This window comes from Dipodomys ordii, unplaced genomic scaffold (genome assembly GCF_000151885.1).
Source record: "Dipodomys ordii isolate 6190 unplaced genomic scaffold, Dord_2.0 Scaffold40, whole genome shotgun sequence".
Lineage (NCBI taxonomy): Eukaryota > Metazoa > Chordata > Mammalia > Rodentia > Heteromyidae > Dipodomys > Dipodomys ordii.
Genome location: NW_012267256.1, coordinates 13,452,690 through 13,466,200, shown reverse-complemented (window position 1 = coordinate 13,466,200; position 13,511 = coordinate 13,452,690).

Here is a 13,511-nt window from a genome sequence, read left to right as displayed (position 1 = left end):
AAAAAAAAAAAAAAAAAGAAAGAAATGTCTAAGAGACTCTTCTCTCCAATTATTTAGCAAAATCCCAGAAGTGGACATCTGCCTCAAGTAGCAGAGCACTAGCCTCAAGTGAAAAACAGTGAAAGCCTGAGGCCCTGAGTTCAAGCTCCAATAATAGCTCACTAGCACACACACACACACACACACACACACACACACACTACATGGGGTATAAGCCATGAAAGTATAACAAGCTCAGATTTGCAAAAAGTTCCTTTTCCTACTTTAACGTATGCTTCCTTCTCCCCTTCCCTCTCCTGCTTTTTCATTGAGTAGAAGTCCTTTTTTCCAGCTATGGTAGGTGTGAAGCACTGGAAGAGAGAATGCTTAAGAATATTGGCAAAAAGGGTCTTAGTCTTTTTCAGTTGAGTAATAATTGAAATTAGGTCTGTTTCTTCTGTCCTTTTCCTTGAGCCATTTGTTACAGAAAAGTTGAGTGGGAAGTACAGAATTAGTGTTAGCGCTTGTGATTAATTACCAGCTAATACTGCTGCATTACTGTTTAGTAAAGTCCTCCATTTACCTTAGACTTTGTTGTGTATTTTGTTCATTCTAGGATTCAGACAAGTGTTTTGTGATATATACCCATATCACACAGAATAGTTCCACTGCCTTAAAAATCTCATGTGATATTTTTTAAAAATCCCTCTATCTCCCCTGACTCTTGGCAATCATTGACCTTTTCTCGGCTTCTACGCTTTTTTTTAGAATGTCGGGTAGTTGGAGTCACACAGAATGTGACCTTTGCAGATTAGCTTTGTTTCTTTACTAATATGCATTTTAAGTTTATTCCCTGTTATTTCATGGCTTAGTATCTCATTTCTTTTTATGGCTGAAAATATTCCATTGTCTGGACCTACCCAAGAACATTTTGAGTGCTTCCAAGTTTATAAACCAAACCATTGTTCAGGATTTTGTGTGAATGTTTTGAACTGATTCCATGCCTTTTCGGAGGGGGGAATACCTGATATGAAATTCCATGCCCTGACAGAGAGTCATAGTAATTTTGCCTCGAGTTTACACTGGGGCAAAGTATTGGCTTGGAAAGTACCTCTTTAGACCACTGGGCTAAAGAACATTACGTAAGAAGTCGGTCCAATGACCTGCTCATTGGTGCTTATGCCTCCCATCCATCTTCATTTAAGAAGTCACAGCTGGGAAAAAGGAGGGGCAATGTACTGACGGTTTAGGGAGAAGCACCTATCAGGAATAAGTCATGTAGAGAGGTAGTAACTCTAAAACTCTCTGCTGTTAGGAGACTGGTATTGCCTGCCCAGCCCGTGTCTGTTGTGTACAAGATGTGCTTATGATCCAACCAGTTGTTGGCTAACATCATTCTCCAGTGTATTAAACTTCAGTTGATTTTCAAGCAAATTTAAAGGACATAGTAGACAGACAGAAGGAGAGATTGGAGCAAGTGTAGTTATGCAAAAGGGTATGAGCAAAAGAGAGGGAAGGCGAGGAGGAGAGAGAGAGAATGTTAGTTGAATCTGGGCAGGCAAATTGTGGGGGATAAGGTGTGAATTGACAATAGACTGAGGAGTTTGGCTATTATATAAAAAGACTAAATTCTCTGCAGAATTTGAACAGGAGAATGAGATGTTTCTATTATGAGAAAATTCATATTTGTTGTCATACTGAGATTCTTAATCTCTTTCCAAGCTGAGTCAATATAGTTATCAACATTGCTGCTTACCACCTCTAGAGCAACATGTCAGAGAATATGAATAGATCATTGGAGCATGATTCACCATTAATTAACAGGATTATTCTTTTTGGTGATTTATAAAGACAAAGGGACAATTACTGTTTAACTAGACATCTGTGTATATATGAATGTCTCCTGTTTCCTTCTGCTTTTTAAAAGCTATGTGGACATGATTTAAGTTTTTAAAATAATCAGCTAATTCCATGTGAGCATGGTGAACCATCGATTAGAAAATTCTTCCTTTCACCTAAATGTGTCAGAAAATACCAGCTTTCTACCTTTTACTTATTTGACTGTGTTACTACTATTACAAGGGAACGTCTTATAGATGAGATGAGCAAGAATTTACATTAATTTTCTGAAATGTTTTTAGATCATGTTCAGTAATACTGAGCCTTCAGTTCTAAAAATAAAACAATTCTCAATAAAATCAGAAGCTTATTCTAATTCTTGAGCAAAAAGAATCTCCATCTTTAGAAACTTCTTGTTCTGATATTTCAGGGAATAAATTATGAAGATAATTCTACCTGTGTTCCGTATGTTTCTTTTTCTATAAACGTGTAGCTTTGATGTTACTTCTTTGGGGATCATTCTACTACTTGAAACTTAATTTGAAGACATTTTTATTACAGTTTGTCATTTGTTTGTTTTTTTGCTGTAGGGAGTTACAATGAATATTTGTGGAAGCATTTCCTCCTTAGGCTTTGTTGATGTTTCTGTAGCAATTCTGAACGTTAAAGCTAAACTGTTTACACATTTCACATGCATTCATCAACTGTCTTCCATTTCATTTACTGTAAAATTTCATAACTTCTATAGTAAGTCTACCTTGTTATTGTATGCGGATTCATTTTGATAAATGGCACATTCCCTGCCCTGCCACCATTAGGCATGCAGTGACTGGACTATTTTCTAGAAAGGTAAGACCAATTAGAACCATAATGTTTTCCCTAGAGCTATGAAGACTTGCTGAAATAATTTACATACAGGAAAGATACAATCTGATTTTTGTTTTCAGAAGATCACTGTAGTAGCAGATTCAAAATAAGGAAAAAAACAATATGGGTAATTTCTAAGGTGATCTCAATTAGTCAGAATCTATTCTAACATAGAGGCAGTAGACAGGGGAAAGCAGTATGAAAGACATTAAGGAAACAGGATGTCCTGTACTTGGTGAATGATTGGCTAAGGAAGTGCATTAATAGAGAGAGAGCCAGGAAATCTACCAGATTTCCAGTTCAGGCAGCTGGGATGGTTGTGGTGCCATTCACTCAGAAAAGGAAAGCAGGATTTAAGGAAATTAAATTTTAGGATAAATTAAGGACAAATTTTTACGTGTTTTCGGTTAAAGTTGATTATGGAGCATCTAAATGGAGATAGCTATCAGTGGAGGAGTTGGGAATTCTTGAGTACTCAGGTTTAACAAATATTTGGAAAGCAGTGTGTTCTTGAAGTTAATGATTCTTATTTTCAGATTTGTATATGTCTTCTATTATAAATAATTATTTTGTTCTAGAAACCACTGCGCTACTTTTAGAAGAAACTGGAAACCCAGAGGACTTTATTATCATTGGATTAACTACTGCTCCTTTTTGTTGTTGTTGTTAATATAGGGTCTCCATCAATAGCCCAGGATGGTCTCAAACTTGAGATCCTCCAGTCTTACCTTTGCAAGTACTGGGATTATAGGCATGAACCACTGGGCCTGACCATCTAATGAAATCATCTAAAAAGTTCACCTATTGTACATTTTATCTTTTACTACATCAATAGACATATTGTAGAGCATTTACGAAGAGCATTTACAAGTTTATTATTAGTTCAATTGGCTTCAGTTCTTTTGAAATAGAAGGTATGCATTATATCAAGGTATACAGCCATCAATACCCTGGAAAGGTATCATCATGGAGGCCCTTGACTAGGTATGTATCTTGACTCTATTAGTTGCTATCTTAAACCTGAAAAAAAATTATTTCAGCTACCAAGTTCTTATTTTCTTAATGTGAAAAATAGATATAATACTTGTTTTATAGAATTGTTTTGAGGACTGAATTAATTCAAAGGACAATGGCAGGGAGAAAGAAAACCTCAATAACTGTTAACTGTCATTATTATTTAAGAATAATACAACAACGACATTGAAAAGTAACTCAGTGACTTATTTTATTTTAGTTTCACTTTAGGAAAACTCGTATCCATCATAAAAATAGGCATAAATCACTGCAAATTTATATGCTGCTTTGATGTCTTAAAAATTACTATTTTTAACTAATAATGATGATTTAACATATATGTCACATTAATAACACTACACATATTGAGTGATATAAACATAAGAGAAACATAGCCACAAGTGTGATTAAAAGAGGGATGCATTAAGAATATTTAAATAATACCTTAAGCTTAAGTAGCATATTTGTCGATTCCAAAATAGTTCCTAAGTATACATTTTTCATGAACATTTGAAAAGCCTCAGCAGCCTTCAAAAGGTAATTTGTTATGCTTTAATATCACAGGAAGAAATATGGACCATGCGAACACAACTTGCCACAGTGAAACACAATAACATTAATTAGATTTTAAAAGGCTATTTATGGAGAGATAAGCTGCTTTGATGAATAATTATTTGATTAAAAATTACATTAGAAATTTTAAAGGTTTAAGGCTCATATAATTCAAGTTCTGTCTCATGCCTGAGCACACTCTTCCTATGTTCATTTTTACTAATGAAAATAGAAGATAGAATATTAAACATTTGCTAAAATGACAAAACTCCAAAAACTTACATTGAAATATATTTATGTATTCATGTACGATCTCAAAAACTGTTATATTCCTGAAAATGATATAATATCAAACTCCTAATTTCACTAATAACCAAACAATGCATTCTAGGATGTGATGAAACTGCTGTATTGTTCATATTTCCTAGAGTGATCCATATCAAAGTAGACAATTCCTTAAATGTTAAATGTAGTAATCCTTTCATAGGCTAATGTTGAAGCCCAATGTGGTGAAGTGATTTCCTCTTTTATTCAGAATATTTTACAGACCTTAAAAGCCAGAACAATAGAACACAGAAGAGAGAAAAATGACAAAACTTAGATAATACAGACTTTCAAATAAAACAAAAAGAGAAACTATGAAACACAAGATTGATACATTAGGCTTAATCAAAGTTAAAGTTGTCAAGAGGCTGAGATGTGTGAATTGAAATTCAAAGTCAGCCTCAGAAGAACACTCTGTGAGCCTCTTATCTCCAATTAACCAATAAAATACTAGACTAGACCCAATGTGGTTCATGTGGTAGAGTACCAGTTGTAAGGGAAAAAGCCAATCAAAATCATAGGGAAAAGAATTAAAATCACTTGCTCTTTGGATGTTACATTAAATTTAAGTTATGTAGTGAGAAGTATTTGCAAAATACATATCTGACAAAGGATTTATATTAAAAAAACATACTAAGAACTCATGACTCAATAAGGACAAAATGGAAAACAGGGAGAGGGATAAAATTTGAACAGATATATAAAAAGAAGGTATAAGAACAGTCAATAGGTCGGACATGGTGACTTATATTTGCAATCCTGAATACTCAGGAATATTGCACTTTGAAGCTGAGGTAACAGTTCATGATAACAGGTAACAGTTCATGATACCCTCATCTGTACTATTTTTAAAAAAAGAGTCAATCAGCACATGAAATGATGCTGAACACCACTAGTCACTAGGAGATTACAAATTACAGCACAATTAAAGTTAGTAAGAAACTGGAGCTAAAGCTGTCATGTTTTTCTAATGGGAATACAAAACTTTAAAGGCCCATTTTGGCTCTTCTTGTAAAGTTATCAAGTACACATTTACCTTATCACTGAGAAGTTTCACTATAGGCATCTACCAAAGTGAAGTGAAAATTCTGTCTATAAGAACATTTATATATATAAATTTACATATAAATACAGCAGCATTATTTATAACAAGGAAAATCTTTACACTAACAAAAAACTTTGGTATGTCCATACAATGGAGTACTACTCAGTAATATAAAAATAAATGAATTGCTACTAAGACATATGGGTAAATTTCAGAAATACTTTTGCCAAATGAAAGAAACCAGACCAAAATACATTGTGATTTAATTTGTATTTTCAGACCAAGTGTATGTTTCCAATTATGTGGCATTCTAGTAAAGTGGAAAACTTTAGTGCTGGATCAAAGTTCTGGTGCTTGGAGGAAGGTGAAGAAGGCAGTAAAAGAGGATCTTGCCCTGGGAAAAGGCCACAAGCAAGCTCTAGATGGTGATAGAAATACCTGTTGTCTTGATTGTAGTGATGGCTAAATGACTGACCTACACTGTACTTTACTGTATATGTACTTCACCCCAATAAAACTCTTAAAATGGGTGAGAACTTTTTATTCCAAAGTAGCATAATATTGACACTAAACGTACATTACAAATGTCTTTGTTACCTGGAAAAATGGGACAGGGAATCAAAATTAAAAATCACAGTAGATATGGGATAGATTCACTTTAAAAAATCCTAATACAGCTTGGAAACAAATTGTGTAAGCTATCATAGGTTCTTTGCCTTCTGTGTTTTGCCTTCAAAACTTTCTACTTGAAGTGGATAAATGGGTCCTCTATTTACTGCCTTATTTCTTTACAGAATCTGAATGCCTTAATATCCTCTGAGTATATCCAGTGGCCTTTTTGAACCTTTTTATGTGGCCAGATGGGAAGGGAATAGAACAATTTCCATTGGTCCAATTTTTTCCTCTTCCTAAACATTAAAAAGAAAAAAAAATCAAGTTGTCCTTAAAATCCTTTTTTCTCCAGTTTCTTTAAGAGAAGGGTTAACAAAGCCCAGTAACACTCTTAAAGCTCTCCTGCTGGTAACACGAGTGCCACCGAGCCTGTCACCAGAAGGATTGATTCCTGGCTGAGAGCTGAGTCTTTCTCAAGAGAAATCTGACAATTAAGTGCAGAAGCTGTCCCAGGATTGCACCAAAGATTATCCCAGCTGGAGTTCTGAGAAGGACTCTGGCAGAATATGGCCAAAGGGAAGCCCCTTTGTGGCATAGATCTAAAACATCTTGACCTATAGGGCTGATCATAGCCAGATAACTAGAAAGAAAATGCATCTGAGATTTATGGAGCTTACAAGAAACTCTTGTGAGTTAAGTCCTCTCAAGTTAATTTTAGAGACAAATGGTCAGTGTTTGAAAAGAAAAAAAACAAACAAACCTTGTTAAATTTCAAGATAAACCAAGCAATGAAAACCAAGATTACCATGTTTTCATTTGGTTTACTTTCCCACTTTTAATATATTGTAACACTGTTAGAAATTTCAGTAATGATATAGTGTTCAGACATCACTTTGCTTTCCAGATGAAGGATGGTAGGTGTAGGATTATGGACTGGAGGGAGGCAACTGAACATAGTGCCAAGATGTCAAACTCTGGAATCAAAGACCTTTAGTTGGGTTCAAGCCTTAACCCCTGTACACACACACACACACACACACACACACACACACACACACACGAGTATATCATCTAGGGCAAAATACTTAATCTTTCTGTGATTGTTTATGGAGGGCAATAGTGACAATCTACATATAAAGTTGTTATAAGCATATTAATTAAAACACACAAAGTGATCATAGTGTCTAGTATACAGAAAACAGTCATATGCACATGGCATAGTTTCAGCTGTAAGACAAAACATATATATATATATATATATATATATAAAAGAAGATATACATAATTAAGGGCAATATATTAGCTCATAATCATTAGGGACTTAGTCTGTTTTGTTGCTTCATGTACTTGGTTTGATAGTACCTTGTTCTAAGCAGGAGGATGGAGAAGGGAATAAAAATGACAAAGATAGAGAGGTAAAGGATACAATCAAACTACTTAAGATTTTTTAGAAATTGTCTCATGAATGTATCTCAGTACATACTGCTCAGTACCACTGACCAGAGCTTAGTGATAAAACTCCATCTAACTTTGAAGGAAAAAGGAATCCTTAAGGTTAGTCAAATAGGGAAGATATTCTGTTTTTATACAAGTAGAGCAGAAAATCAATAATCTATCAGAATGATAGATTACTTGTTATTGTTACTGTTTTATAGATGATTCCTAGATCAGCCGCCAGACTTGATAGTTCTTTTTAGTTTATGTATCTTTTCACTTGGACCTGTCATTGGAATTTGCATATTATAAAACTGTACATTAAAAAATTTCCTTCTCTTTTCAATGTTTCAGGGTAATTACAATACTGTCCTATTCTTATATTGACAACTATATTCATGAAATCTTTAAGAATTTATTTTATGCTTTTGTCAAGTATGAGACTGAATTGTGTGTCTTCCAATTTGTAAGTTTAAGTATTACTCATTATTTCTCAAACTGTGACTATAGAAGCAGACAAGATCTTTTAAGAATTCAGTTAAAATGAGGTTAACAGGTGATCCCTAATTCATTGTGACTTTTAAGAGTTAGACATCAGAACAGACACACAGAGAAAGATTATATAAAATCACAGATACAAGATAAACATCTAGAAGCCAAGGAAATAGACTTCAGAAGAATCCAACTCTGTGAAACTTAGATCTCTCAATTCTAGTCTCCACTAAAATAAATTGTTTAAGCCAGCTTGTTTGTAATAATTGTTATGGAGACTCTAGAGAAGTAAGTTAGTCTGTTAGCTTGTTTGATGTCATCAAAATACCAAAAGGAAGTAGATGATACAGAGCAATGAGATGAGTACAAGGGGCATACTTACAAAGATTTGGGGGCAGAGAAACTAAAAAAAAGTATAACAACATGCAAAATAGTGGAGCTATTAGCACCTTTAAAGATGAGTAGGGCCTTCAAGAGTTTAGTCAAGGGAAATAACTATGTTGAAGCAACTACATCTGAGCAACTACATGCTATTGGAGACAGAGTAATGAACACTTTAACATCCATCCATCCATCCATCTCCACTCTTTCCTCTCTGTCTCTCTTAACGTCATCTTTGTCTTGATACCTTACACTTATTTCTTTCCCCCCCTTTCTGTAAATACCTTAAGTTTATCTAGTGTTATTCAAAGGTAGAAACCAAAACTGATAGCCAGAGGTAATGATGTGGTCCAGGGAGATCAGTGTTCTTAAAGGAGTGTGAAAGAAACAGAAGTCAAGTTGGCACAGGAGAAGCTCTTCAGTGTTCTTTTGTATCTTCCTCTCTTCCTTGTTCCTTACCCCTATGTGCCCATAAAACTAGTCTGTGCGGTAGATTTTCCAATAAATATTGGATGGCTATTTTTCATACTCGTCGATTTTCAAGTACTGTATATCTGTATCTTCTAGCCTACTTTCTGAATACAGCTCCTCCCTATATTTAGTTATAGTCTTAACTTAAGCCTTAAGCATACCTGGCCTCTAGAATTACTAAATTCGCTCTCTCATAGTGTTGTTGGGTCATTTTCCATAAACAAACTAAAACAAAATAAAACAAAACAAGCAACCTATGAAACTGCAATATTCATTAAAAAAAACCCACCAAACTTCTCAGAAACCATCTCTGTTGATTACACTATTACATTTTCCTTCCTCACCTTTATATTATTTCATTAGAGTTGGCCTCACATTAGGATTTCCCAACTTCCAGCCTACTTTACCAGTTTCTGACAGATCAGTATTTTATCTTTTGACATCTACAATAAACTTTTTCCAGAGATGATTGCCAAATAGAGGTATGGCCTTTTCAAGAGATGTTAACAAGTTGTAATGTTTTGATTATGGGGCTTAAAAACATTACGTTAAAATCACTCCTACTTATATTGGATGCTTTAGTTTGTTTGCAGTGAGAACTCCCACTTAGATTGAGCTCCATCTAAGATTCACTTATTTATGCATCATTCAGTTCTGCCACCTCTGTAGCTGCTTCCTTAGAAACTGTGATAGTTTCTGGCTCTTGTGGAAACGTATTGCTTTGAATTTCATTTTGGGGTCACTGAATCAGTGATGACTTAAAAGAACATGACATGGGTTTCTCACGCAATTTTACCTTTAATCTGATTTCAGGAAGAATTGAATTTTAAAAATTCACTTTCAAAAGATACATATTTAACTCTATGGGAAATTATTTGTGATTCAGTTTTATATATCTTTTTCTCATTTACATCAAAATGTCTCCTTTCACCAGTCTTCAACACAAATTAGTGTTCATTAAGGCTTATTTCTTTGGGGTGAAGAATGATATCACATTTAACAAGAAGTCTGTAATTACTATGTCACACATTTGAAATTACAAATAGGGTAATCCTATAAAGCAAATCCAAACTGTCTTTAACTTACTTTTTCATGTGTAATTTTATAGTGAAATAAAGGTTGTAAGTGCAAATTAAGAATATTGGGTTCAAGAACACTTAAGAAATCATCTTAGAAAATAAGAGTATTTATTTTTCTGATCTTTGTAAATATCAAAGTTCACCGTAATTTTATCCCAGTGGATCCCTATTAACTAATTTTATTCCAGTGGATCCATGGTTCACTAATCCCCCTTCTATGGAATGAAGGAAAAAAAACAAACTAAAAGATAAATTATATTAAATTGGATTTTTAAAATTTATCCCTTTAGGGCCATATTACCTATTAAGCTCCATAGTACTTACGTGTATTTCTCAGTATCATTTGAAATTGTTGGGATCTTGACTTTAGGATGGTTCTAGTGTCTAAAGTACTAGCTGGGTGCTGGTGGCTCACATCTGTAATGAGATAAGCTCTGCTGATTTTGGTTTAAAACCAGACTGTGCAGGAAAGTGCATGAGACTTTTATTTCCAAATAACCAGCAAGAAGCCAGAAGTGGAACTGGGGCTAAAGTGGCAGAGTACTAGCCTTGAGCACAGAAACTCACAGTAGCAGGCCCTCAGTTTAAGCACTAGGAACAGGAAAGAGAGAGGGAGAGAAGGAGAGCTAGATAAAATTTCAAGAGTGCTCAAGCGTTTTGTACATACCACTGTAAAATGTGTATTTTTTGGTTCCTATCTCTCAAAAAAAAACCCAAGATGTATATTAAATAAATTTTAAGGGGAAATATTACATGCACACAAATTTTCATCCTTTTAAAACAACTACACAAGGCATGAAAAAAAGTAAGTACTCTGATCAGTGATCTATTTCTTCATACTTTTAGTATAGGTGAAAATGAAGATGAAAAAATTGTCATTTGCTGGAACAGTTAACAGTACTTAAAATTTTTGAAAAGGTATCTAGATAATATTAGTATACTTAAAATAGGAATAATGGTCTAACAAGAACTTGGCATATGTAAGTATATATTAGGAGGAGGAAAAAGAGGGAGAGATTAATTTAAGAAATAAACAGTTAATAATTTGGATCAAATAAAATCGTTCTTGATAATAATAACAGAGTAAAAAAAAACTTTCCAGAATGTATTATTTTCACTGCTAGTTGTTATAAACTTTAACTTCTAATACAATTCATGTTAATTTTTTTTTTTTATAAAAATCTGCTTGGGGTTCACACATGTCTTAAAAATAAGATGTCCTAAATATTTTTATTTATAGTAAGTACTTACTCCACCAAAACTTTTCCAAATTTTACAAAATTGTTCCATAAATATATTTAGTATTTTGTAAAAATTCTTCAGTTACTCGTTTTTTAAAATCAATAGAAATTAGAATATTGAGATCCCTAAGATCTTAAAATCTTTTGTATTATAAACTTTGTTATACCTCCAAAAGCCTTTGACTCTTAAGCTTTGCTTAGAAAGTTTACTTGACATTTTGAATATATTAGAGCACCAGTCTACCAAGAATTCCTACATATTAGCTTAGAAGCAGGATCTATCATGACTAACAGGTTTAAAGACATGGAGATTCTAGCCAGCCACTGTGCCTGTAATCCTACCTATTTAGGGGGCTGAGATCTGAGGATTGCAGTTTGAAGCCAGACCCATCAGGAAAGGTCTTGTTATATCCAATTAACCAGCAAAAAAAAGCTGTAAGTAAAACTGTGGATAAAGGGATAGAGTGCTAGCTTTGAGTGAAAAAGCTCAGGCATAGAGCCCAGGCTCTGAGTTCAAGCTCTACTGGCAAACACCCCCAAAAATGCCTTTCTTGACTATCACAGATTTTGACCAAAGAACTAATCAATTATAGTACAACATAATACACACATATATAACCACATTTTTAAAATTCTATACTTTGAATGGAAATTTTTGAAATAGTGTGGTAGTAGCATTGAACTTTCATTACTTTGACTATGTAAGATATACCAATAATTAACAAAAAAGCATTCTAACTAATTCACTTAAAGAACTTTATGTATCCCTAACTGGGAAAAAGACCAAGCAAAGAAATAGAAGGGGGGAAAAGGCTCTCTAAGCCGCTTAAAAAACAATGTCCCCGCACAAAGGTCACACTTTTTCTAAGGGATAGTCCCCTCAAAGTACCTATTTATATACCCTGGAGACAGTTTTTGCACAAGTTTCATTATGTGGTTTTCTTGCCTGCAGATTAAAAGCAGTAAATTAAAAGGGTGGGGAGGATAATAGAACTATGTTCACTGACAGCAGTTAAGAAGCAACAGCTGACAGTGAGGAGACAGGCAAACTATAACAGAACAATAGAACTAAAAAAGCAAAGCTATTCAGAGCCATGTTAGTGTGAGCTAGAAGTAACCACCATTGTAGGAACAGAGGGCTTTATCTGTAAACGCAGTTAAGGCGAATACTGTGAATCTGGAGTATAACTGCTGTTGGTCACCAGCAGTGCCATTTGTCCACTACCCTCTCGGGTTGTGAACAACCTTTCAACTTCAGCACTGTGGCTACCACTATTCACTACTGTAACTCGTTATTTTAAGAACATCCATGAGGTCACTGAAGGGCAGCATAGTATTACTCTTACATCCATTGTTCCTGAAATGTCCACCTAGAATTTCATGGAAAGTTACGTTAAACTTTTTAAGAAAAATTTAGGACTCTGTACTTGGTTTTTTTTTCTTCTTTTCCCGAGACTATTGCCTACAGAATAGTACTTGTCAGGATTAAATGAAGTCATGTATGTGTGATACTTAGTGTACAAGGGTTTGGGGGGGGGGCGCAGAAAGAGAACTCGGGACTATTTCACCAGTGGTGAATTTCACGCCAACCCCAATGCTGTATTTGCTGGTGCCAAAACATAAAAATAAATGAGTAAAATGAAGCTTCGGGAGATGGCACTGACGTCCTGAGGCTGCGCTTCCAGTGTTATTGTCTTGGATCGGCTGCTCAGCGGCAGGATGTTGGCTTTTGGGGGTGCTGCTGGAGCCGGGCAGGGGGGCGACGTGTCCAGAGAGTGGGAACCCCTGGCTTCCCCGGGGTGTGTGTGTTCCAGATCCCAGGCACCCAACACCAAACAGACACAACCCAACTTATCACCGACGTCTCCACGCGGCTGCAAAGCCTGGGGCTCCCCGGAGGCCCAAAGGTGGGACTGGGATCCCAGCTCCGTCTACTTTCATGGGGGGGGGGAGGGGAGGAGGCTGGAACTTTCCTCGGAGGGCAGGATGGCCGGCGGGACCCCCCCCCGCTGCGGCCCGGGCGCGCGGGGCTCCCCAGCCCGGGGTCCCCTCCTCCTTCGGGAAGGAGGGGCGCGGGGCCGGCGCCCTGGAGGCAGGGAGGATTCGGACTCCGGCGGAGGGCCAGTCCGGCCGCGGGACCCTTCCCCGGGAGGACCCCGAGGCCCGGCCCGGCTGCGAACC